The 27,530-nt window shown below is 38.2% G+C and overlaps 1 protein-coding gene across 13 annotated transcripts in view; it reads right to left on the reverse strand.

Moving 5' to 3' along the window:
* The window catches only part of LOC138805113 (zinc finger protein 438-like), a 146,396-nt gene that overhangs the window by 85,185 nt on the left and 33,681 nt on the right, over nucleotides 1–27,530 (reverse strand). For 2 of the 13 annotated variants that reach the window (XM_069989694.1, XM_069989695.1), the window contains exon 3: nucleotides 12,980–13,030. The exons of the other annotated variants lie outside the window; for them this stretch is intronic. The gene's annotated coding sequence lies outside the window, so the exon portion shown is untranslated. The remainder of the gene's footprint in view (nucleotides 1–12,979; nucleotides 13,031–27,530) is intronic. 13 annotated transcript variants of the gene reach the window in all.

Raw genomic sequence — 27,530 nt, forward strand, 5'->3', positions numbered from 1 at the left:
GCAAGAGTTTAACATTAGATCCAGCTCACTGATTTTTTTTTATACATAAAATGAGTCATCAAGTGTATTTTCACTTGAAAACATCAGGTGTTTTCATTAGAAAACACACTCAAATTTATATTTTTAAATGTGGCTCTTGTTTTGGGGTATGAGTTACTGTGAGAATATTCATTAGCCAGAAAATATATTGTAATAATAATCAAAATGAGAAGAAACCAGGGCAACTGCAATGGAAATAAATGGCTAAAACTTCATTGATGTGAGGACCAGAATAAACACTGGATCAATTATGCAACACTGAGAACTAGCACAATCATCAAGCTTCAGTTATAATAGTAAATAGAACATCCTGAACTTCCAAAGAATTTTCTTTTTAAGCAGGGAATCATGTGCTGTTTTCATCAACCATACCCTGAAGAAACCAACTAATCCAATGTCTCACTTCATTTCCTCTATCCAGTCTTAAAACTTCAGAGTCTACTCTGTAATCCATAAAAACTCCACCTCATTTGCTCCACCTCATCTCTGTAGTCTCTCTCACTACACAAAGTCAATGCAACAGTTTGCTCATCTAAATGGTTTATTTGAGGAGAGACTTTCCACAAAAGATTGATACCCATTTTTGAAGTCAGAGAGGAAGAGTAAAAGGAAAAGGAATCCTGTCCTGTCCTCTCTGTAGGACAGAAGGAGGCTGAAAACTTAAGTCACCAATGACCTTAGAGAGATATATCAGTACAGTAATAAAAGAACAATAATCCTAGCTCAGAAGATAGAGATCCGGAGGCTCATGTTTCAAATCCAGCCACAGCAAAAACTTTCATTAGGTACAATCTTAACCAGTAAAAGCTGGGCAAGGCAATGTGTGCCTGTTACTCTAACAATATCAGAAGTAGAAGTAAGTGGATCGTAGTCCAGTCAGCCTAGGTATAAACATCAGAACCTATTCAAAATATAACTAAAGCAGAAGGGGCTAAGGGAATGGCTCATGTGGTAGAGTGCCTTCCTAGCAAACATACACTCTAGTTCTACCAAAACAAAACACAAACAAAACAAAACAAAAATAAACAGAAAAATATAAGGAAGTGGAATTATCTAGTAAGCTTGTACTCTTCTAAGAAACCTGGCATAGTCTGAAAGGGAAGCTAACTCCTTAGTAAGCATCCTAAAATGTTATTGATCACTTTCCAAATCATCTGTAATGCTAGTAAAAAGAAGAAATCAAAGGAAAGAGCCTATATATGGAACATATCTAAGAGAAGACAGGGACAGGAATGCTGGAGTTTACTTTGTTAAAAAGGAAAAACAGGTCTTTACAATCAAAAGCAAGCCAAGGATGGATGACAGATATAGATAACAAGGGTGTGAGAGAGGGAGTAAAGCTGAAAAAGTTCAGATCTAATGGCAATGCCATCTACTGAAGTGGGAGAGGCAGGGAAGAGAGAGAGGTGGGGAGATATCATATGGATGAAAGAATATTTGAATTTAACAATTTAAGAGGAAAGGAGGGAAAAAGAGAGGCCTTTCAGTATTTGAGATCCTGCAAAAAATTCTGGCTGATAGAAATGATGAAGTTACTAAATGAATTCCAAGTATGAAAACTTAGAAATGAACTTGGAGATAGATGTGGAGTAATCACATGGTAAGGGGTAGAGGTGCTAGCATCAAGCCCAGTGCTGATGCCATTGGGGAAATGGGAAAAGCATCCCAGAAATCAACCAGTAAGAGAAACTAGGAAGGAGAGAAGAATTAGAAGACTAGGAACCAATGGGTCAAGGTGGCACACTGATCCTTGAATTCACAGAAGGGAGCAAAAAGACACACTAGCCCTCTTTTCTCATCCCGAATGTTTTAAATTTCATGCTTTCTCCTAAGACAATTATGAAAAAAATGAAAAAGAAAACTAGGTATAAGTCTCTAGACAAGGGAAAGAAGAGTTAGAGAAAAGGATCAATCTTCTCAGAACTTTTTCAAAATAAAGCAAAAAGATTGAAGTAAGGAGGTCAGGTCTGGCCAGTGCCCTATTGGCCATATGGTGGCTGGGTAGGGTCTGGCATCTTGTCTTCATGCTGAGGGAAGAAATTCCCCATCCCTCCAACACCTGCCTCCCAGGTAATGGGTGTGCCAGGATCCCCAGAGGCAGCGGCAGGCATTTGGCTGTTAGGTTACTGAATCTGTCAGTCCAGTGCCTGGGACTGGGAATTTCCTGAGGATCTGCCCCCAGGGCCCACCTATTTAGGCCCAGACCAGCTTAGCAGCCAGGACATCACCATTCCACGCATGTCTCTGTGATCATGTCCTGTGTCCTGTCTCCTGGCTGTCTCCAGTCATCATGGAGTCCCAATTCTTGTTTTTGTTATTTCTTTCCTCTTTAGCATGTTTCCTAGCTGTGTTATGTGTATTTGCGTGCTTCAGGCTTGTGTAACAACTGGAGGCCTGCAGCCTGTTCACTGTATAATAAAGACTCCAATATTTTATATTTTAAAATGTGGATGTTAATCAATGATTAAGGTAAATCGGATGATTTACCTTACAACAAGATCAACATGATATTGAAATGGGAAGTAGGTCAGCTGTAGACTACTGTATTCTGTAGTGTATGTGTGTGTGTGTGTGTGTGTGTGTGTGTGTGTGTGTGTCTACTGTATTCTGTAGGGGTGTGTGTGTGTGTGTGTGTGTGTGTGTGTGTGTGTGTGTGTCTTTTATTCAACTGTTTCCTGACCATATGTGAAAGCAGTGTCTGACTCAGAACTTGCCTGAACAAAACGTGCATGCATTCTGACCATCCATGTAGTAAACTCAATAGGACAGGCTGGGTCTGATCAATGTGAAATGAGGAAGACTGCATGCACACCTAAGCTCACTCTTTGTCCTTGTAATGATGTTGAATGTTGTCATATATTTGTTGGCCATCTGTATTTCTTCTTTTGACAAGTGTCTACTGAGATCATTTGCCCACTTTAAAATTACATTGATTACTTTTTTAAAAATTCTTTGCATTTTTATATATATTGTAGATGTCACTCTTCCGTCTGATCAGGCAAAGATTTTCTCCCATGTGTGGCTGCGTCTTCACTCCATCACCTCCTTGGCTGAGCAGAAGTCTTCATTTGATAGAATCCTATTTGTCTTTTTTTTTTTTTTCTTGCTGGTTTTCTGTGCTTTGGGAATCATGTTCAAAAACTCATTGTATATATAAATGTTTTGAAGTGCTTCCCCTATGTTTCTTTTCTAACAGTTTGAGAATTTCAGGTCTTACATTAAGGTCTTAAATTCATTTTGAGCAGGGTTCATTGTGTGCAAGGGAGTCTTAAGGGTTAAGTTTCAGCCTTCTGCATATGGACATGCAATTTTCCTACCACCAGGCATTAAAGAGGTTGACCCTTTCTCCAATGTAAGTTTTCGGTGCTTGTGTTGGGACTCTGTTGGCTGTTGATGCATTGGTTCTATGGCTGGGATCTGTATTTTAGTCCAGTTGGTCAGGGTGTGGTTCTGTTCTGCATATAATACAGTAAAAACCAAGGTTTCTTACTTTCTCCTAGCAAGGTCCCTCCCATGCTTCCCTGTATTAGGCAAGCAGAGTCAGCAGCTGTTGACCTCAATCCAAACCAGTCTCCTCTAATGTAAAATGTCTCTAAGGTATCCTGCAGTGTGCTGCAGCTGGATTTGCTGCCACATATATGGACCCTGCCCCCCCACACCCTCCAAGACTGCAGAGATTTCCTTGTACATTTGCAGGTCAACTTCCCAGACTCCCCAACTGCCCCAGGCTCAGCAACCATCCCAAGGGGAAAACTAGCTATGTGTTCATGACTCTTAAGTCCTGTTTAGCCCACTAGACTATGTGATCATCAAAACTCGAACCATCTTTCCTTCCCTTAGGAGAGTCTCACTTTCATAGAAAACTGCACTGAGCAAATTTCCCAGGAGAAATGGTTGCTATCATTTCAACACATGTGGGCTTCTCTGAAATGTGTTTGTCTATTCTCTTCACTTTTATAGATCTCCATGCAAAACATGATTGGGGTGGATTTGAAGGTTGTCACTTTGATATTAGGACAGTTTTCCCAAATACAAGAGGACATGTATGTACCACCCTTTCCTTCACTGTGGGAGAGCTTTCACCTCTTGTTCTGAAATATACTAACAGCACTGAGCTACCACAAAAGAGGCTAAACTTGATCTTTTATTTTTGGTTTGTTTTTAAAGGTTTTGGATTAATCTTCTTTTTCTATTATATTATCTGTGTATTTAAATTTTATTTATTTCTACATATAATTTTTGTTTTCTACTTACTTTGGATTTGTTTTGCTTGTTTCTTCCAATTTAAAATGAAAGTTTAGATAGCTTACTTGAGACCTTTCTTCTTTTCTAATGTTGTTTTAAAGCTATGTATATTTTTCCTCTAACTACCTGTGTAGCTGTATTCCATAAATAATGATGTTTACATTTTCATTCCATTCAAAAATATTTTCAAATTTTCTTGATTTTTCTCTTAAAGCATTTCAGGGTGTGGTTCTAGATGTTCCACTGCTCTTGGTCTCTAATTCAACTTGGTTATGGGGAGGGAATATAAATCCCTTAAAATCTATGACACTTATGATCTAGCATACAACTCCTTGTGATGAATCATCTATATGTACTTGAGCTATTGTAGAGTTCAGCATTGCACAAGTGTTAAAAATGAGGCTAACTGGTTAATAGTGATGCTCCACATTTCTATTTATTTTCACTGATACTCTGCTTCATCATTTTATGTGCTGCTGTGACATAAATATTAAAATATGTAACTGTTATGGTAGATTTATATATTCTTCTCTCTTGTTATGACAGGTTTTGCTTCATATATTTTAAGCTCTGTTATTAGGTAAGCAGACACTTAATATTATGTCTTTTAAAAACATTTCCTAAGGGCTGGGAAGGTGGCTCAGTGGTAGAGCGCTTGCCTTGCATGCTCAAGGCCCTGGGTTCGATTCCTCAGCACCACATAAGCAAAAAGAAAAAAGCCGGAAGTGGCACTGTGGCTCAAGTGGTAGAGCGCTAGCTTTGAGCTGAAGAGGCTGAGGGACAGCGCCCAGGCCCAGAGTTCAGGCCCCACGACCGCACCAAAAAAATAAAAAAAATAAAAAAAATAAAAACATTTCCTAATATAGCTGGTAATATTCATTTTGAGACAACGTTGTTGGATTTAGTATCCATCACTCTAGTTTCCAAGCTTGGTGTTTACATGATTTATCTTGTCCAGTTGTTTCTGTTTGAAGAGGATTTCAGATGGATAAAGCGTACAGTAGTCCCTTATTCTCATTTTCACTTTCCATGGCTTGTCCACTGTTAACTTATTAAATATACTTTTTTTGGGGGTGGGGGGGTGGTACTGAGGTTTGAACTTAAGTCCTAAAACTTGTTTTGTTTCTTTGATTTGGGTTGGTTTTTTTGTTTTTGTTTTTGGTTTTTTTGCCAGTCCTGGGGCTTGAACTCAGGGCCTGGGCACTGTCCCTAAGCTTCATTTACTCAAGGCTAGCACTCTACTACTTGATCCACAGCGCCACTTCTGGCCTTCTCTGTTCTTGTGGTACTGAGGAATTGAACCCAGGGCTTCATGCATGCTAAGTAAGCACTCTACCACTAGATCGCATTCCCAGGCCCTCAAACTTGTTTGACAGACACTTTAGCACTTGGGCCATGATCCCAACCCTTTTTGCTTTAGCTATTTCTTCAATGTTTCTGCCCAAGCCAACCTAGACCATAATTTTCCTATTTATACTTCCGGAAAAGATAAAATGATAAGACTTTTTTTTCTAAAAGAAAGTCTTATAACACTGTGAGTCCTTGGGTTTGGGAGCAGGAAGGGAAAAGTCTTAAGACTACAGGTGAAGGCTTGAATGACATTATTGTTAATGGATGACAGAGAAATGTTAACCTCTCTCATGCCATAGTTCAAAGTTTATGATACTGTTCCTTGAAAAAAAAATTCAAAATAGGTTTGGCTAAGGAATGTTCTAGTCACAAGGTTGAAATTGTTGGTATCTTTTACCCTTGCATGATAAATTATGTATGAGAAAGGTAAAATTTTCAAAGTATTGTTTTTGTTTTCTTGACACAAGCTAGGACTGCGATTCCCGTTTTTCCTGCCACAGCATCCCCAGTGCTGGGAAAATACAGGTGTGGACTCCACTCTCTCTGACTCATTTTTAGAAGACTAAGAAGAAATTTAAAGAAGCCAGAATTCTTTTCAAAAATTAACATGCTCTTATCAAAAATAAAAGACTCTTATTAAAAATAAAATATCCTTCTATTCCCATTTCTCCAAATAGAAAGGTTAAGTACTAGTCTCAACGCTATATAGTTATTAGGGCCTGGGGGTCTAAAATGAAACATGGTTTCAAACTAAAACCATCTAGAATGTGCTGCAATAGACTGTCTTGAATCTGAAAATGATTTTAAATTGTATATAGCTCAGTCCTAAAAGTCCTAAGAACCTGAGATCATCTTTTACGGACAAATGGTCTCTATGAATCTTGATCGTGCCAGTTTTAGACTTTCCAAAAGAGACAGAGAAGTTTCTTACGGGCATTATTTTATAACACCTTGCCTCTTACTGTGAAGTAGGAAAAAAAAAAAAAAAAGCCTATGCCAAAAATAAATGTGGGTGTGGCCTCTGTCTATTGGAGTGGATTATAATTTGAAAGACAGGAAGTCCACAATGTTTTTAAAGGCATTATGTCAGCTTGAACTAAAACATACAGAAATAAGTACAAAATGAAAAATAGACCTTTGGACTCTGCAACTCTTACAGACAAGAAGCAACAGACAGGAGGGAAAGGCTACCTAGTTGCAAACATAATCATTTCTTAAGAATTAAGACAGGTAACTAAAAATTGAGAGGATGAAGCCTGATGCCAGTGGGAATCATTTCCAGTACTAATGAACTAGTAACACCAGATTTAAAAGTTTCTAGGGTTGGGCACTGGTGGCTCACACCTGTAATCCTAACTACTCAAGTGGCTGAGCTCTAAAGATTGTGGCTTGAAATCAACCCAGGCAGGAAAATCCTCGAGACTATTATTTCCAATTAAAAATCTGTAACTAGGGGACTGGGAAGGTGGCTCAGTGGTAGAGCGCTTGCCTTGCATGCATGAGGCCCTGAGTTTGATTCCTAGTACCACATAAGCAAAAAGAAAACAGCCGGAAGTGGCGCTGTGGCTCAAGTGGTTGAGCGCTAGCCTTGAGCTGAAGAGCTGAAGGACAGCGCCCAGGCCCTGAGTTCAGGCCCCACGACTGTACCGGAAAAAAAAAAATCTGTAACTAGAGCTGTGGCTCAAGTGATAGGGCACTAGCTTAAGCAAAAAAGCTCATAGTGGGGCTGGGAAGGTGGCTCCATGGTAGAGTGTTGCCTTGCATGCATGAGGCCCTGGGTTCGATTCCTCTGCACTACATAAGCAGAAAAAGCCAGAAGTGGCACTGTGGCTTAAGTGGTATAGCACTAGCCTTGAGCTAAGAACTGAGAGGCAGTGTCCAGGCCCAGAGTTCAGGCCCCACAACCGAAAAAAATAAAATAAAAAATAAAAAGCTCATAGTGCTGAGGCCCTGTGTCCAATCATTACTACCCACCCGCCATGAATTTACAGGGAACAATGAAAACTATAGGCTTCTTGTTTCTCCATTTTTGAATGTGAGTGTCTTGTAGAGTTAAACTGTGCCTGACTATCCATTGTATGTTGCGTAGATAGCTTTTACCTTATGAAGAACTATACTGTAGATACTTCCTGTAAATTTAGGCCCAATTAAAACAGATCTTTGTCTTTAAGCTTGAGGTTAATGCCATGCTAGGAAAAAAATGGGGATTCTTGGAAGAGTGTGAAAGTACTGCAAACAGAAAATGAACTATGGTGAATTAAAGATGGTGACGTACTCTAGGATATTTCTCCCAGTGAGAATTCATTCCTATTTACTCTCCCTGCAACATACAGGGCTCTGTGACTCATCTGACCAAAAGAATATCATAAATGCTTCATCTTGTACCAGTTTCCACTTTTAGGCCTTAAGATTATCTCTGCTAAGAGAGAGCCAAGCTACAAATGAGGAAGAAGTCTAACTTGATACTATCATGCAACAAAGGCCACATGAACCCCGACTTCTATCTCTGCACAGGTACCGTATATGTGCATTGCGATTACTCCAGAGTAATTCACCCATTAGCTGAGAACCATCCAGTGATCTTAGTCAATACAACATCATAGAAAGATCACCCAGTTGAGACCTGCTTGAATTCTCAACCTGAAGAATCATGAGTTATATAAAACAGTTCTTGTAATGTACTGATTACCTGACTTATGTAACTGTAACCTCTCTGTACATCACCTTTATGAAAATAAATAAAATTACTAAGTATTGATGATAAAGTTTTACTGTAACATGATTTGGTAATTCATCTGTTTTGTCTTTTGAGCTGTTATCAGGGTCACATGTCCTGCTACTACTTTCTGCAAGATAAGGGGGAGGCAGAAGCTCAATCCTAGTTACTTTTCACAAATAATCTGCAAAGTTCATAATCTGCAGAGTTCATATTTTTATAGACAAAAAGTCAAATTTCCCTGAGACATTATAAAACCAACAACTTTCCAAACAGCATGAGGTTCAACCTAAGTGCATTTACATTCATATTCTTCTTACTAAACAAATTATTGTACATATATAATCAAGCCAAAATATTCATGCTCAGGCTCTCCTTTCGTTCAGTTAACAAATGGCTATTTAGATACTTTCCCATGATTGAAGCAAGAGTAGGATTACAAATGCATAATTAAGACCATTTACAGTAGTCTGAAGCAGCAAGCTTCAAAGACAGTATTTTAAAACACCCATTACTGAGATAAACTGTGAAGTGTATAGCAAATAACATCTATTACAAAACTGTTCTGTGATGTATGTGGGTGTAGAGGTATGTGAAGGGGATGCATGCACCATCACAGCATTACACAGTTAAAATCTGGATGTAACAAAAATACACATGAATAGCTAAGATAGACTAGAGAAAAAGATGGAGACTAATTTTTTTGTCTATCTCAGCCTCTTGAGTAGCTCAGATTAGCCTCCTGCACCTGGCTTAGTCTATCATATTTTATACTTGACACATGAAGTGAGTTTTTAGAAATGTTTTCTGACAAGTATGTATCACTTATGAAAATTTATAAATAATCTGGATTGCACCATTCCAAGATGAATACATTGTCCTGAATAATCACCTTGACCCAAGCACAGGAGAACAGCCAGAATGAATTACTTCCTAAGGAGAAACTTCACCCCATCCACATTAGAAGTGGTAAATTCTCTCCTCAAATACTTCTCCTCCTTGGGCTCCCCAATCCTACCCAGGCCTTGCTTTATGGCATGGCTCCATCTCTAACCTGTAACTGAGAAAGCAATATACAAGTTACCTTCCTGGAAAGAAAAGAGTACATTTATGACAGCTTCAGCTGATGGCTTTTAGTACAACCATTCTCTATTCTAAATGTCTATCTCTGGATTAAGTTAAAGCACCCAAGAGAAGCATTCCCAGCCCCCCTCTTACTGCTTCCCTTCAGCAGCACGGTATTTACTGTGGTGTCTGACAGAAAAGCCACCATGCTTTCCTGGAGGAAGCTCTAGAAACCAGCCTGCAAAAGACAGGCTTTAGGATTTACTCTGAGGATGCTGAAGAGTACAAAGTTGATTATGATGCATGATGACAAAAAGGAAACATCTCTCTTATAGCTTATAAGGCTTCCAAAAGGCTTAGAAAATTTTGATCTTACAAACACTAGAAAATGTAACTAGTTTTGTAAACGTTTCCTTAGAGAGCTTAGGGAAAAATTCGTGATCCATATCCTGTAAAGGAGCATTGATATAATTGTGTGCCTTACCCTTATTCCATCAGTCCCATTTTTACCACATTTTTTTACAGTATTGAAGTATAATTTACATATCACTAAATCCACCTATTTGAAAGTGGAGAGCTAATGATATGTCAATTACATGGTGTGCAGTATCATTATAATCTAGTTTTAGAACACTTCGTCCTCTGAATTTCTTTAAGTTGACATATAGACAAAGTTGGCCTCTACTCTTTGAACCATTCTGTGCTTTCTATGTCCATCGATTTCTCATTTCTAAATAGTTCATACAAGTGGAAGCACATAACATGTAGTCCTTTTGAGTGTGAATTGTTACTTAGACAATATTTCTGAGCATCATCCATGTCAGAATTATTTCCCTTTTTTTATTGACATACCACATTCTGCTTATCTATTCACCAGTTAATGGATATTTGAATACTTTCTTGTTCTTGTCCATTATGAGTACTGCTATGAAATACATGTCTTTGTATCAATATGTTTTCATTTCTAAAATGTTTCACTCTAATATGTTGAAGAATTAATTACATGTGTCAGTTTGGGTGGGTCATAGTACACAGAATTTTGTCAAATATTAGTCTGTATGTTTTGTTGAGTATTTTTGGATGAGATTAATTTGTAGACTTTTGTAAAGTGGCTTGTCTTCCACTATGTGGGTGTGCTTCATCCAATCTGTTGAAGGCTTGGATAAAAGTCTGAACTTCCTGACTACCTTCAGATTTCACCTGTAACACCAGTTTCCAGCAGACTGCTGTGGGCCCATGCTGCAACTGTTTGGAGTCTGTGGCCTGCTGGCTCCTTGAGCCTCTGTAACTGTGAGAGTCTATTCTTTAAAAGTTTTTTCCTATATACATACACACCTTACTGCTTCTGCTTCTCTAGAGGCCCAAATAAAAACAAGGTAAACTGATATAATTTTCCAAGAAAGAACCAACTAATTTTTCAAAGCAATTTTATCATTTTACATGGATGCCTATGAATTCTTGTTTGACCAGGTTCTAGATTGTATTATATGCCTTTTTGAGTACAACCATCCTAGTAGGCATACATCATACCTCATCGCTTACACCACTACCTCATTACTTTTGGTCTTCTCTTTTCACTTTTTCTTTCTTTTTTCTCTTTTTGGTGGTCCTGGGATTTTAACGCAGAGCTTCATACTTGTTAGGTATATACTATCGATACATACCCACAGCCCTTTTTGCTCCAGATAATTTTGAGATTGGATCTCACTTTTTTTTTTTTTTGCTGGTCATGGGGCTTGAACTCTGGGCCCAGGCACTGTCCCTCAGCTCTTCAGCTCAAGGCTAGCATCCTACTACTTGAACCACAGCACCACTTCCAGCTTTTTCTGCTTGTGTGGTGCTAAGGAATCAAACCCAAGGCCTCATGCATACAAGGCAAGCACTCTACCATTGAACCACCTTCCCAGCCCCTGGATCTCACTTTTTGTCCAGCTGGTCTGGACCATAATTCTCACTTCCATAATTTACATTTCCCACCACAGATGGTATGGCAGATACATACCACCACATCTAGTTTTTTCCTCTTGAGATCTTATAAAAAGTTTTGCCTGAGCTGGCCTAGAAACTTGATCTTCCTGATCTAAACCCCCACATAACTGGGAGGACAGGTCCATACTACTATACTCAGGTAAGAAGTCAAGAATTTTTACCCTGGGTATTGAACTGTGATCCTCCACATTTCTGCCTTCTAAGTAGTTAGGATTGTAGGCATCAGCAACAGGCATCCAGCCTAAACGTACTGATTTTTTTAAAAAATTGTTGCCTTCCTACTAACTCATATAATGATATTTTCATGTGTTTATTAGCCATTGTTAGGTCTTTTGGGGGGGAAATGTTTACTGGGTGCTATTGCTTTTTATCTCTCCCATAGGACTGTATTCTTACTGATTACAGGGGTTTTCTGTGTACTCTGTGTACTTTACCACATAGAATTTGAAAATAGCTTCTCTCTCAGGTTGTAACTTGTATTTTTAGCTTCTCAAGAATGTCTTTTGACATGCCTGTAATCCTAGCTACTCAGGAGGCTGAGATCTGCAGATCACAATTTGAAACCAGCCCAGGAAGGAAAGTCCATGAGACTCTAATCTCAATGAACTACTCAGGAAAAAAAAGGCAATGGTGCTGTTGTTAAAGTAGTAAAGCACTAGCCTTGAACATAAAGAAGCTCAGGAACAGCACTCAAGCCCTGAGTTTAAGCCCCAGGATTGATAAAAACAAACAAACAAACAAACAAAAAACAAAAAAATGTCTTTTGACTCATGAAGGTTTTCATTTTAAAGAAGTCAAATTCATCATTTTTATCCTCAAAGACAATACTTTGAAAATCACACACAACTCTGTACAACTCAAAGTTTCTTCTTCTATTAGAAGTTCAAAGTTTTTCACTCTGAATGTTAAAGTCCACAATTCCTGTTGAGTTGATTTTTGTGTGTGGTTGATTTTTCTAAGGCGGTTTTATCATATGGATGTCCAATTCTGAATGTGTGACATCTGTTGGAAAGATAATCCTTTTGTATTTAATTGTCTTAGCAGCTCTTCTGAAATTAATAGACCAGGAGTTTAAGTTTATTTCTGGTTTTTCACCTGGACCCCCCTGATCTCCATGCTTAGTTTTGTGCCAGGACTGTGCTGCCTCTACTAGACTTAGTACTAGAATTAGGAAATTTAAGTCCCCAATTTTATTCTGTAGCTGTTTCTTTTAGATTTCATTTGATTGTAGTTTATCATGTGCAGTAATGGATATAATCTTAAACCTTTTCTTGGGCAAAACAAGATATAAATATAAAAATTAAATAAGCCATAGTTTAAAGTGACCTTGCAAAAAAGAGTCCTCTTAAGCTATGAAAGTGAGAGCCACAAACATTATTAAATGAATGCTTAAGACAGACCAGACATGTACAAGCTTCCATGCTAAAGATACAGAGACTAGTAAGACTCAGTGCTCACTCATCACACAGAAGGGAGTGAGGGTACAGTGCATCCATAGCAATGACAATAATGTGGACACACCAATAGTAAGCAAGGCAAGGCCTATTTACTTCATCTAATCAGGATTTCCCTTACTTAATATAAGCTTGTTCCTGAAAAAGTAGGTGACAAATTTCTGGTATTTTTCTGAAAAAAAAAAAAAAAAAGAGAGTGAGTTTCAAAAAGCCATAGAACTTAGTACTTATAAAAGCTTGTGATAAGCAATACTTCTGTAAAGCACAGGTTCTCTCAACTAGTTTAAGTCTTTTCATTCGCTTTTTGTTCTTCAGATTACGAAAGGAATTTAGACCCACAGAAAAAAATCACACAAAACATAAGTCTTTATAGTAAAAATGGAATGTCTTACCTCTACCTCACCCTTCATTTCCCTCACAACTCCTGTTATGCTTGGTGAATTCCTGATCATCCCAAGTAACAAGCAACTGACTTGTGTGGGGGGGGGGGACACGTGCGTGCACGTGAACATGTGTTCTGAGTGTGTGCATATGTGTAAGACTTCATAGTGACAATTGCTGACAATGGTTCTACAAGAAATATTAATGAACTTACTTAAAGGGGACAAGAAGTAAATCAGAAGAAAGAGTGGGCATTTCCAAATTCAAGAAAAACTGGAAAATTCTGGGTTAAGTAAAATCCCAATATATCTTACACTGTGACTGTTTTCAACTTGCCTAAAATTTGCTGACTACCAAACCCTTTAACTGTAAATTACCGAGTAATATCTTGAAAGTCTAGATCTTCACAAATCACAATGTGAGAAGCCAGCTGTTAAGAGTTTCTCCTCCACTGTTACACTGGCAGCAATCCATACAGTTGAACCCATGTGGACATTCAGAAACACGCAGAGGGTTGCAAACACTACCATTGGCTAAAAGACTAGGAAACAGTCAGCAGGCTGTCTTAAGATTCTATCTGTACAGGGCTGGAAAACCTGGTTTCACTTCTGTTCTGCTTTGTTATTTTTCCTTTAGACAATAAAAGAAGAAAACTAGAGACAAAGTTCAACTCTAAAATTACATCATTAACAGTATTTTTAAAAGGTAAACACAGTAAAAGTATCTTAGCATAAATTCCGCTCAACTTGAATGTGCTTTACAAAACCTAAAACTAGGCTTAAAATAATTTTCATGGTTAATACAAGAATTGATTCATTACAAAAAATGCTTTAAGAGGCACTGAACACTATGAAGCTATATTTATATTTAGTGCCTACAGCTGCCTATAGATAAACACAAAACAATGGATTTGGAGTTTCTCCTTTTAAGTTAGAGTTCACACCAAGATATCACTTGACAATAAGCAGCTAAACTTGCCATTGGGATAGAATGGGGCCTTTTGTAGTCATGAATGGTAACTTTTCAGGCTTCTTTCTTTTTCCCCTTCCTCCCTCCCTTCCTTTCTGTGGAAATTTTAGTTGGCAGAGCCATCTGTGAGATATTCTACTGAACTGATTCTTGTGGTAGCCTAAAAGAGCTGCTGTAAGGCCTGGGCAAAAGCTTCCCTAAAATTCCACTCCAGAATAATATAAGGAATAACTAAGTGTTGGAAAGATGTTTCCACCATCCGCTTAAGATTGTTGTTGTTTGTTTTCTTCATGGCTACTAGGAACAGTGCATGTACTAACTGTTCCCCTTATTTATAAATGCAGGTGGTCTCCTCACTTCTTTATAGACAAACTGCTTGTTCAATGCCATATTCAAATCTGCCCCCACTCTAACTCAAGCCTAGATGACTTTTCCCCTTCCTAAGCCTCCTGATTCTTGCTCAAGCCTCTCACTTAGTACATTTAATAGACTTGAAATTACTATTTGACTTGATGAGTCAAACAGTAGATGGCAGGAATCTACAAGAGAGACTACAATGCCAGGCACAATTCTGTTTGCATTGGTACTATTTGTTGACTGACTGATAATACAATTCAATGTTTTTCCCAGGAATATTTAATCCTTGAGAGAAATATGGTTTTCTACTCAGGAAACAATGGACTTCCTTATTAGTTTTAGAAAATGTTCACAGATTATCTATAATTTACATAATTGATGACTAGATGTCTTTTTTTTTAAACCTGTGACAGGGCAGTAGTATGGTTTAGCCTTAGCTCTAGACCATCTAAGGACTTGCTGTGGAAAGCTATGAAGGAACCAACTGCTTAATGACAAAGGGATTTTAAGTAGTAGCTAATATTAGAGGCTACAGGAAGTATGAATATAGCATATTTACATATATGAATACCATCGTGTACATATGGAACAATAAAGAATCTGCAAAAGTAATTTGACAGTGCCATTCATTCAGTCATTTAACAAACCATTACTGAAAGCTTATTATGCATAGGGTCCTGCATTACACTTGAGAACTAAAGGTGAATAAAAAATAGCAACCATCCATGTTGGTCCTCTGAAGACTTAAATGGAATAAATTTCAAGATTTTCCTACTTATGTTCGAGTAAAATTGTATTAGATGTGGTTAAGGAGCATTTAGTTCCTTATCTCAGCCAGGCATGGTGGATCATGCCTGTAATCGTAACTACTCTGAATAGAGATCAAGAGACTCCTAGATCAAGATTATACCAGGCCCAAAAAAAAAAAAAATACCCAGGACCTTATTTCAACCAATAGTTCAGTGTAGTGCCACATGTCTGTCATCCCAGCTCCACAGGAGGCTGAGAGTGGGAAGACTACAATTCCAAGTCAGCTGGGGAGGAGGGGGGAGTAAGATGCTCATAAGATACCAGTTTATGATGGATGTGGTATTAGGCCCTTGCCATCCAGGTACCTCAGGAAGTATAAATAGAAGAGTCATGATCAAGGCTGACCCAGACAAAAAGCAAAAAGCAAGACTCTAACTCAAAACAACCAAAACAAAAAAAAAAACTAGAAATGTATCTCAAGCTGAAAACATCTAACAAATGTAAAGCCCTGCGTTCAAATCCCAGGACTATCAGAAAAACAATCTTATTGTTTAAATCAGAAAAAAGTTTATTTTGCCCAAGCACCAACAAGATGTCTTGTCTTCATAGACAGTTTCACTTCTGACCCTAAATTTCTAGAGTCCCAAGTTGCTAACTGAGGAGAGAGATGTGCTATGAGCAGCATGAACAAATGTACACCTAAATAAACCCTGTTAGCTGGTATGGCACAGGTACTCCATCCACCTCAATTCATAAACAGCTACAGACACTTTATTTTGCTTCATAGCATACTGGTTTTTTTGTTTTCTTAAAACTTATAGGGGAAAGGCAAAAACTAGAAACCCTTTGCCAATCACAAAAATGTATGTATTTTAAACTGCAGAACCAAAATGAGTTGCTAAATACTTTTAAAACCAGATTTTAAAAAATAGGAAATAGGTATTTCCTCTAATGTTCAACTATAAATCCTGTAAACTAACTATAGAAGAATCAGAAATGTTGCTGTTTTAGCTAAACATCTTTGTGTTTCTCTGGTGTATCTTTAGAAAGAATATAAACTTGAAGAGATCTATAGGATTCCATTCAACCAGAAATTCACTAAATCGAGAATCAGTATACTCAAAGTCCATACAATTAATCTGACCATAAACTTGGTTACTAAATACCAATTTCAAAAGTAATGTTATTGCTCTGCTGTTTTAAACCAAAGGGCTTCCTTCTCAAGACTGCAAAGGAAGAAGCATGTAGGCTATCTCATGGGTGAAGGAGTGATTTCTACTCTTATAAAAACAGGAGGTTCGCCTACATAATCACCTGGGACAAACTTGGCCCACGCAAACAGGCCAAAAGTTAAAGGAGCCTGGGAACGTTTAACATCAAGAAAGGAATTACAGCTCAGTAAGATCAGAGGGAATTACACAGGAAATGTGAACAGTAACCCTTTCAGATCTTTGGACCTCCTCCGAGTGCCTGTGATAAATGGAGTCCTGCTGCCTTGCAGTAAAGTGACTACATGAGCCAAGAGCAGAGAGGGATGGGGGCAAAGAAAGAAAGACATTTTATACACATCATATACACACACACACACACACACACACACACACACTCATACACACACATGTACACACATAGAGCAACATATATTCACACTGACATGACAGAATCATGCTACTTGAGAAAACAGCCCTTAACTTTTCATTTTATCTGCTACATATGCATCATATCAATGCCTTATCCAACACAGCCCAAAGTAAAAATTCCAAAGACATGTGAAGAATCAGAAGGGGTGGGAGAGATGGAGTACTTGGCAAACTCAGCAAAAGCAGGGAAAAGTGGCTCCTAGCTGACCAAAAAAAGAGGTCTCGACCCTGGCTTGCATTTAAACATCTTGTCCCCAGGAAGTCTGTGGGGAAAGCATTCTTTCCATAAGAAATAATATGAAATAGAATCAGAAATGATGCTATTCCATACTTCACTATGTAAAAGTTTTTTTCAGTATTCTAAACCAGATGCATAGACGGTTCAGCTGACTATAAACTTTTTTTTAATAAAGAGTAGTTTATAGTCATCGGTTAAAATATTTCTAGTTGCTAATTTGGAAAAGTAGATGTGATTGCACATACAAGAGATCTTTAGAAACTCTGGCATTTCAAGAAAACAGAGCAGTCTTACTGCATCTACCTCTTAGAAAAGGGGAAAACACTTTTCATGAGCAGGTGTCTTTGAGAGATTATTAATTAATACACAGTCTTTGGACAGGGAGGGCATGAATGGAGCTAACAAAATACAATGGAACAAAGTGCTATTTCCAGTTAAGTAAGATTAAATATGGAATGGAATTTCAGAGATGCCTTTTTAAAAAAATTTAAATTTTCCACTGGTATAACTTTAGGACAGACATGGTTTGGCATAAAAAATACATACATAAGTGAAAGTAAACACAGAGATGGTGAAGCAAGCTACCAATGAAAGGGAAAAGGCTTAGTTTTTCTGAACTATCCAGGAGGAGGAACAATGTATACCAGAGCAAAAGTGACTTCTCCAAGAACACATAATATCCATATTGTTTTCCTACAATAAGTGGCACAATGAGACTGAAACCATAGGCTTCTTCATTGTCTTAAACAATTGATACCTAATTTCTGTAGCACTGGATTCAGAGGTAGACAGACTTAGGACTATAAGAAGCTATGGGATTCTGAATTGCTACTATACTTTGGTTAGGAAAATACCAGAATTTGGAAGGGAGGAAAGCAATAAACAAACCTGAATAATACACCAGACTTCTGCTGGAGCTTCCATTCCCCATGTGGACCTTGAAATGCAGAAAATGCAGGCTCAGGAGGCTCTACTTCTCCACTCGGCTCTGTTGTGGCTCTTAACAGCCACCCTTAGTGCATGTGCTAGTCTATGAAACATAAAATCTCATACCGGGTGGAAGGATCCAAGATGGCAGATCCAAGATGGCAGACTAGAGACAGGGCATGTTTTCCCTTAGTTATGAAAGTTAATTTGAGCTTAAAACTTATAAGTAAATACATTGGGTATTATGTACGTATACACAAATGTATTAACTGAGATATGGTAGATTCCAGGGAGAATTCAAATAGAGTAATTCCTTAGGAAGGTATAGGCCAAGTTCAGCAAAATAAAACACCAGGCAGTGCGTTCTCCAAGGGGTCAGGTGAGGACAAGGGGAAAGGGTAGAGGAATGAAGAAGGGGAAAAATGCAGCCAAGAATCAAATGTATGTCTTACAAAATTAAGAATGAGGGAAGGGATGGGGAGAGAGGGATGAGTGAGAATGTTGAAAGGAGTCACATTGATCAAGATGAGTTGTTTCATAAACTTCTTTGTTAAATGGCAACTCTTTTTACACAATTATTTAAAGATAATTAAAAAATATTTTTAAACTATGCCCTCCTTGAATGCTCTTTAAGACTTCAAAATAAATTAAGAATTATAACCAGAAAGAAACCGAAGCTACATAGTATGATCATTGTTCATGCCACTATAACCTGATCTATTAACAGGTACTTGCACAAATAGATGGACATTACCACTTTTCCAATCCTGAAGACAAATGATTAAAAGTGCCTATAAACATTAATATATGGCTGGCAGTGAAATGATACTTACTGGGACCTTCAGAGGATACTTTTCTTCTCCTTGAGATTTGTTGTAAATGATCTTTATTTTTCCCCTAGCATTCAGCAAGAAGAAAAGCTGATTGATACATACAAGGCCTCCCATGTCTGTTAAGTGACTCAGCAATAGTATCTCTTTATTCTGAAAACAACAGTGCCTTCATATAGTGAACTCTTTCATTTGTTAAAAAACAGAAACAAGCAGGCTCAGGGGCCCTGTTACAGAGGCACTAGCACAGAAGAAAACTACAAAAGGTCTTGATAACAACCACAATGACAAAAACAGTAAGTACGAATAACATCTAATTCTGGTACATTGCAACAGCACTGCACAATGCATAAAAAACTTAGAGTAATAATAAAGTGGACAGGATTCTTACCATCTGGTTAAAACAGTGTAAAGAGGCTTTCGCAAGCTTAAGAAGCAACAGAGGGGACTTCAACTTTTCTGACAGCTATCCCACTCACTGAAAGTTCCTTACTTGATGACAGAATATTACAAAAACCTCATCTCAATTTTTCAAACATATAATCAGCATAACTTTTCTCCCTCTTAACTCAGCAAATACAACGCTCCTTCTACCAAGTCCCATAAAAACTCCAAGAGTTTCCAGTATAGCAGAATTTGTTTCTCACAACAGTATGATCAAGGGCATAAGAAGGACATCTTCAAAAATCAAACTTCCTTCACACTTGCATGATTCTGTCACTGTGTCCAAAGTAAGGATATCACCACCTACTGAGGAGATGGATGGGGTAGTGTGATCCTTGCTCAGAGTGAATGGAGAAAGCACATAGTTGAGGCTCTGGCCTAGTAAGCAAACACCTGCCTGTAGGGACCTGATAAAGGCCAGCTGTACAAGCAAGACAAAACTAACAAGACTATGTTATATTCTTATCAACTTAAAAAATTCTAAATTTAGGCTGGAGATGTGACTCAAGTGGTAGAGTGATAGCCATTAGCAAGCAAACCAAGCAAGCTCTAAGCTCTGAGTTCAAAGCTCTAGGCTCTGAGTTCAAGCTTTGGTTCCAGAAAAAAAAAGAAAGAAAATGTTTAGTTTTGAAGTTTATTAAGGAACATTAAATTACTTTAGAAATATAATATAGCCAGGCACCAGTCACTCACACCTGTAATCCTAGCTACTTAGGGGGCTGAGATCTGAGGATCACAGTTCAAAGCCAGCCTGGCAGGAAAATCTGTGAGACTCTTATCTCCAATTAACCACCAGAAAACTGGAAGTGGTGCTGTGGCTCAAGTGATAGAGCACTAGCTTTAAGCTGAAGAGCTCAAGGACAGTGCCCAGGCCCAGAGTTCAAGCTCCACAACTGACCCAAAAAAAATTAAATATGAAGGAACAGACATATAATAAAAGTGGGATTTTCTTCAACTATTTTACTCACCTATAAAGGTTTTTATGAAGATTTGGAGTCCATATAATATTAAAAAACACTAAGCATCCTGTCTAGCACACAGTAACTACTCAATGAATGTCTGTTATTATAGTAATATTGAGGGAATACTAAAGCTATAAATACAATAGAAGATCTTACTTAAAATCAACCAGCAATCAACATGGTCTGATGTTTGAAAAATATATGCAGGAGCTAGGAAGGTGGCTCAGTGGTAGAGCGCTTGCCTTGCATGCCTGAGGCCCTGGGTTCGATTCTTCTACCACCACATAAGCAAAAAAGAAAAAAGCCGGAAGTGGCGCTGTGGCTCAAGTGGTAGAGCGCTAGCCTTGAGCTGAAGAGCTGAGGGACAGCACCCAGGCCCAGAGTTCAGACCCCACAACCAGACCCCCCCAAAAAAATATATATGCAAAAATTCAATTGCAACTGTGTGTGCGTGCGTGCATGTGCATGCGTGTGTGTGTGTGTGTGTGTGTGTGTGTGTAAGTGTAAATATTTAGAAGGCTTGGAAGGATAAATAGCAAAATTCCTGGGAAAATGGGAGGGTAGTAAGACATGGGGGACTTGGTCTTCAATGCTTTTTTTTTTTTTTTTTCTTTTGGTGGGACTAGTGTTTGTGTTCAGAGCACTGAGCTTGTCAAGGAAGGTGCTCTACCACTGGAGCCACTCCACTAGCCCATGTTTGCTTTGGTTGTATTTTAGGTAAATTTGTGCTCTTTGCCTGGGCTGGCCTGGACCATGATCTATGCTTCCCACGGTAACTGGGTACCAGGTGTACACCACTCTGCTTGGCTTTTTCTGATAAAATGTAATCTTGTGAACTTTCTTGCCAGGGCTGCCCTGGAATTGCAGTTCTCAGCCTCCCAAGTGGCTCCTCAACTTGTGTACTCCTCCATACCTGGCCATTGGTTAGGATAGACATGTGAACATTTGTGAGGGTTGACCTGTCCATGAACTTTTTCATCACTGTCCCCTAAACAGCTAGGATTACAGGCATGAGCTTCCAGAAACCAGTCATCTAATGTGGAAAGAAAAAGGAAGGGAAGGGAAGGGATTCAATTCCTCAGCACCACATAAGCAGAAAAAGCTGAAAGTGGCACTGTGGCTCAAGTGTACAGCCCAAGCCCTGAACTGAAGAGCTGAGGGACAGCACCCAGGTCCAGAGTTCAAGACCCACGACCAACCAAAAAAAAATTTGGAGGGGGGGGGGAGCATTCTACCACTTGAGCCACAGCGCCACTTCCAGTTTTCTGGTAGTTTATTAGAGGTAAGAGTCTCATGGACTTTCCTGCCCTGGCTGGCTATGAACCGTGATCCTCAGATCTCAGCTTCCTGCATAGCTAGGATTACAGGCCAGGCCTGAGCCACCGGTGCCCAGCTTCATGTATTTCTTTACAAATAATACTTTTTTTAAATTGGCCATACTTGGGATGGGAACTTAGGAACTCACATATGCTTGTCAGAAGCTCTACCTCCGAGTTACCTGATATAGTCCTTTTTTATTCTGGTTATTTTTGAGACAGAGTCTTGCTTTTTTCCTGGACTAGCAACTGAACCTCAGTCCTAATTTTTTTCCACCACAGTTGAGATGATAGGCAGGTATAACTACTCCCAGCTTCTTCTTCCATTGAGATGGCGTTTCAGTGCCTAGACTAGCCTGGAACAGTGATCCTCTTGATCTCAGTCTTGCATACAGCTAGGATGATAAACCCACGTCACTCTACCCAGCTATCAGTTGAGATCAGACAGTCCTGGGACCACAATCTTCTGGATCTCTAGCCTCTCTGCTAGGCTAACAGGCATTAGCCACCATGCTCAACTAAGTATTTTTTTTTAAAGAAAATGTATTTACACAAAAACGATATCTTAGAGAAAGATTTGATTCTGTTGTGAATTTCAGTATTACATGGAAAGTTTATTTCTGTTTTTATTTAATTCATCCAAGTTTCTAAAACTTAATTTTTTTAGTAAATCTATTCAAACTTTATATCCTGCTTCCAATAATCTTCCTAATAATGTCCCCTAATTGCTATAGTAAAAATACCTGCTTATATAAAAAAGCCCCCTCCTTCAATTTTATTAGGTTTTAAAACAACTGAATGAATTAAATCAAAGCACAGGAGGGTTTCAAAGTCCAGGAAGCTATAAATCAAGTTTTATATAAAAGATTACCTTTTCCCTTTAAATTTGTATGTGTTTACATTTAATAAACCACACACAGAAAGTCAAATCCTTGATTTCCTTAAGGCCCAGGATTGCCTACTTAAAACCATCATAACAATTTCAAATATCTTAAGGATTGCTGTAATTAGAAACCTTTCCTCTTATGTCTGGTCTAAGGCTAGTCTGGATAAAGGTCACTAGACTCCATTTCCAAAATAAACAGCAAAAAAGCAGGGTTAGAAGCAGGGCTCAAGTGGTAAAGGGCCAGCTTAGCAAGCTCAAGGGTCTGAGTTCAAACCAGTACTTCAAAAAATAGAATAATAAATAAATAAATATATCTTGTCTCCTAGGTTCTTCCAAACTTCTCATCGTTGTCCTGGTTTTTGTAATTCTAACTTCTATTTCACCATCACAACTAATATTTTCATCCCACATCATTCACTTTTCCTTCAGATCAACTACATTCTACCCAACAAAGTGTGTGTGAAGTAGATCACAAAGGTTCCCATTAACTACCCAAGTGCAGCAAACAGTGGTGCTCTTATGGCTCTAGCGTAGAGAAAAGCAACATGCTCCAGAGGATGGGAGCAGACTGAGCCCTTTAATGTACAAGTCCAACTTTTAGTGTTACAAAAAGACACCAACATTTCAACAGAGGAAAGCTAGAAGAAGTAGCCTCTAACTTGGACAGACACTGAGCTGAATAGGAAGTCCTCACCCAAAGAGCTACAGGAGATGCAATGGTGATAAGAGGTTGTACAATCTCTTTTAGATATATTTAAAATTCAAGGAAACCCTTTTCTGTAAACTAATAAAAACAGTAATGGATCCAAAGTTATCTTCCTATAATTTCAAATAAAAAGTGTAGACATTATTTGTGGCAAGCACAGAACAATTCAATCCATCTTCATCAGCAGTTCTTTTTCTAGTATATGAATAATACATGGATTCTTCTTTTTTTCTTCCAGACACTAAGTTATGAGCCCATTAACATGAAGCAACTACACCTCCAAAAAGGGACAAGATTTCTTCTAGCAGTTGACTTCCTTGGTTCTACAAGGTTTTTTTGTTGTTATTTTTGACTTTTTGTTGGTAGTAGGGCTTGAACTCTGGGCTCTCTCCCTGAGCTTTTTTGCTCAAGGCTAGCACTCTACCACTTTGAGCCACAGCTTCACTTCTGGTTTTCTGAGGTTAACTGGAGGTAAGAGTCTCATGGACTTTCCTGCCTGAGCTAGCTTCAAACAGCAATCCTCAGATTTTAGCCTCCTGAGTAGCAAGGATTACAGGTGTGAGCCACGAGTGTCTGGCTTTGCACAACCACTTCTGTGCTGTTCTGGGCAGGTCCTTTGCTGGTGGCTCTTGCTGAAAAAAATCTAACCAGAACAAAGCCTTTCTCAAAAGAAAAAGTCAGCCTAGAACTTCTGTGGAGATCCCTTCAATCTGAGCTGTTTCCCAATTCTTTGTAATTATGACATGTTCATTATTTGAAACCTTTCTCTGCCTATCCTTCTCGTGGCCATGCTTAGCTCAACTTATGACATGAAATGAGCTCGGGCAGCATTCTGTTGGTGCTTGTGAAACATGACTTCAGTGCTAGAAGCCTTTTCACCACTCAAGAGCTTATCAATGAAGAATATTCCAAGTGACATGCAGTCTGGTATCTGTTATCACAGTGGGCTCACCTCCCAGCATCCTCAAGCTTAAGACACAGCCATAGCCTTCCCAGTGGAAAAGGTGATGATGACCTTCTGGAAATCTAGACAAATATCTTTTCCCTTTTTACAGGGAAAAATGGTGAGTTCATATTCCTCTGAGTCATTGTAGGACTAGATTACTTGCAGGTGTTACAAATGGCACAATCAACTATAACTTGTGTCACTTACCTAATATGAAGTCAGCATAAATACCAGGTCACACACAATTCCTTCTTCTAGCCCTCCATATTCAAAGTAGTAAGATAAATGACTTATTACCCTCAACTTTACAAGATGAAACTAAGCTTGCTTCATTGCTTAATTTGAAAATTTAAAAGAAAAAGAACATTCTAGTGGAAATCTCTGCTATCTCTAGTGCCCAGGCCAATCAAAGAATTTTAAAGTTAGAGAGTCAACTTCTTTATTTAATGGATCCAGTCTGAGACCCTTGAAAAGCTGAATGGCTTGTTATGGTCACAAAGAAAACAGGCAAAACTAGAAAAAAGGTTTTCCTGCCTCCACAGCTTTCCAAAGTACAAGCCAAACCAAGTCTCTTGCCAGAAGCCTCACCCTGAGCCAGCAATCCTAGCAAGGCTGTTCTCAGCTTTGCCTCACTCCTTACACCTTGGTAGTCTTGCTATTAAAGAATGATCCAAACAATGTGGTACCTATACATAATGGAATTTTACACAGCCATTAGAAAGAATAAAATAATGTCATTTGCAGGGAAATGGATGGAATCAGAACAAATCATGTTAAGTAAGGTAAGCCAAGGTCAGGGAGACAAATGGTGTGTGTTCTCTCTGATATACAGAAGTTAGATCTAAAATGAACTGGCATATGACAAATTATACAGTATTCTAGATGCTGACATACAATGAGACCAAAGAGAGAAACACAAATGTACAATGCCTATGTGTCTCTTCATAGTTACATAAAATAATATACATATTGAAATGATATGGAAACTCTAAGATATGGAAACAAAAGACTATTTTCTTTCATCCCTTTTCTTTCTCTCTCTCTTTCTTTCTTTCTTTCCTTCTTTTTTAGCTTTTAGTTTCTGGTGAGCCTCTCTTCTTTACCTTATGTATGATATATTCAAGACAACATCTTCAGAAGGGCTGGGGGGGAGAGTACAGAACTAGAGAGAAAATGGGTGAGAAAGTGCAGCAGAGGTGCTCATTGGATAGTGATGAAAATATACAACTCGTGGGTGGAGATGGGAGGGAAGGAATGGGAGAGAGTGAGAGAACAGAAGATACTGTATGAGAAAGGAAATGTACTCATTACTGGACTCATGTAATTGTAATCCCTCTGTACATCACTTCTATAGTAACAATAAAGTAAATTAATTTAAAAATATATAACAAAGACAAGCCACATAGCTCTAGAAAAAAAATCACAGCAGTAACAAGGGCCACAGATGGCCTCCTTCCCCACTGTTTCCAAGGCAAGGCTGGGTGTCCTCTAAGACCTTGCTCCCATAAGTTACCTCAAATTTGTACCAACAAAACTGGAAAAGCCCCATTCAAATTCTTTATTATAGATACTGATTGAAAGTTATGTCCATTTGTAAGAGACAGAACAGTAGGCACTTTCAAGATCAATCTGTTAGATCAATAAGGGGACAGTTTTGTCATTGAAAATATATCAGTGAGAAGCTAATGGCAGACTCTATATTATCTGGTATAGTAACTGGGGGGAACATCTTAGAAAACAAGCTTAAAAGTTTATTAAAAACAATGGAAATGATTCCATAAAATCTACTCCCATTACTAATGTAACATCCCTGGCCAGCAGAAAGGGAAAAGAGAAAGTCCAGGCACCTGACCTACTTTTAGGTGGTGATGGTGCTCACATTATTATTCGCTCCTCCTTGGTGACACAGCCAAACCTTGCTGCAAGGGAAGCCGATAAGCCTAGATTCTGGATGGGTAACTACACAGTGTTAAAATTTAAGTATTCTATATCTATAGGAAAGAATAGATCTAAGGGACACTAATGTTTGTTCCCATGTATTCTTTGTAGTTTTAAAAATGAAATGAAATTCAACTCAAGAAGTTAGGAAAAGAACAATCAAACCAAGAAATGATTATTTGTAATTATTTCAGCTTAGCTTGCTGCTTCTGAGTACCATGGGTTACCACTAAATATTTTAATAAAATGGAACCTGGGTGTGGTGGCATATTCCTGTAATTCCAGCTACTTGAGAGACTGAGATCAGGAGGATCCAATTTGAAAGTTGGTTCAGCCAAACATTTAACAGATCCCATCTTTTTATGTGTACTTTTCAATGCGTTTGGACAAATTTATATATTCATATAATCACTTCCGTAAGAAAGATCTAGAACACATCCATCACCCCCAAAAGTTCTCTTCACTGAATTCAAGTCAATCACAGCCTATCCTTAGCTACAGACAACAATTGTCTACATTCTGCCACTAATGTACTAATCGTTACAGTAAGTTAAGTCATAGTAGTCTTTTATATCTTTTTACTCAGCATAACACATACCTACTTTAGTTTCTTTTACTACTAAGTAGTATTCCATTATACACAGACATAATTTGCTAGTTGATGGAAATTCCTAATCTAACATTCTACTACAATTCCAGAGCTCCAAATTCAGAACTTTTGTTTTTGTTTTTGTTTTTGTTTTGTTTTTACAGTTTTGGGATTTGAAACAAAGAGCCATTATATTTAGTAAACTAGTACTATACCACTTGAGCCACATCTTTAGCTGACATTTGCTGGTTATTATGAAGACAGAATTTAGTGAACTTTTCTGCTTGTGGCCTCAACTGTGGAAATCCCCAGATTTCAGCCTCCTGAATAACTAAGATTACAAGACTGAGCCATGGGCACCCAGACACTTTCAAAAATTTTGAAAACTAATACAATGCTCTAGAAGCTTCTTATTTTTTGGTGGGAAGGTTCTATGGGTTCTTTGGGGTGCTGGAAATAATTCTTTTCTTTTTCCTTAGTGGTTGTTACACATATATCATATTCATAGTTCATTTGACTCAGAATTTGTGCTCTTGTGTAGATTGTGTTTCAACTTAAAAACTTCCAAAAGTTTAATATTTTAGAGCCATATGGATATTGGATTTTTCAGATTTATGGTGAAGCCTATACAAATGGTTGAAAATAAGTTCCATTTAGTCCACATCCCAGTCAACACCCTTTAAAAATGTATAATCTTAGTAATTCTTTTTTATTTATTATTATTTTTATTCTTTTCTTTATTGAGATTAAGTGATTACATAAATTTCACAAACTACTGTGGGATAGTGATACA

Source organism: Dipodomys merriami, unplaced genomic scaffold (genome assembly GCF_024711535.1).
Source record: "Dipodomys merriami isolate MVZ:Mamm:240054 unplaced genomic scaffold, mDipMer1.0.p SCAF_387, whole genome shotgun sequence".
NCBI classification, from domain to species: Eukaryota; Metazoa; Chordata; class Mammalia; order Rodentia; family Heteromyidae; genus Dipodomys; species Dipodomys merriami.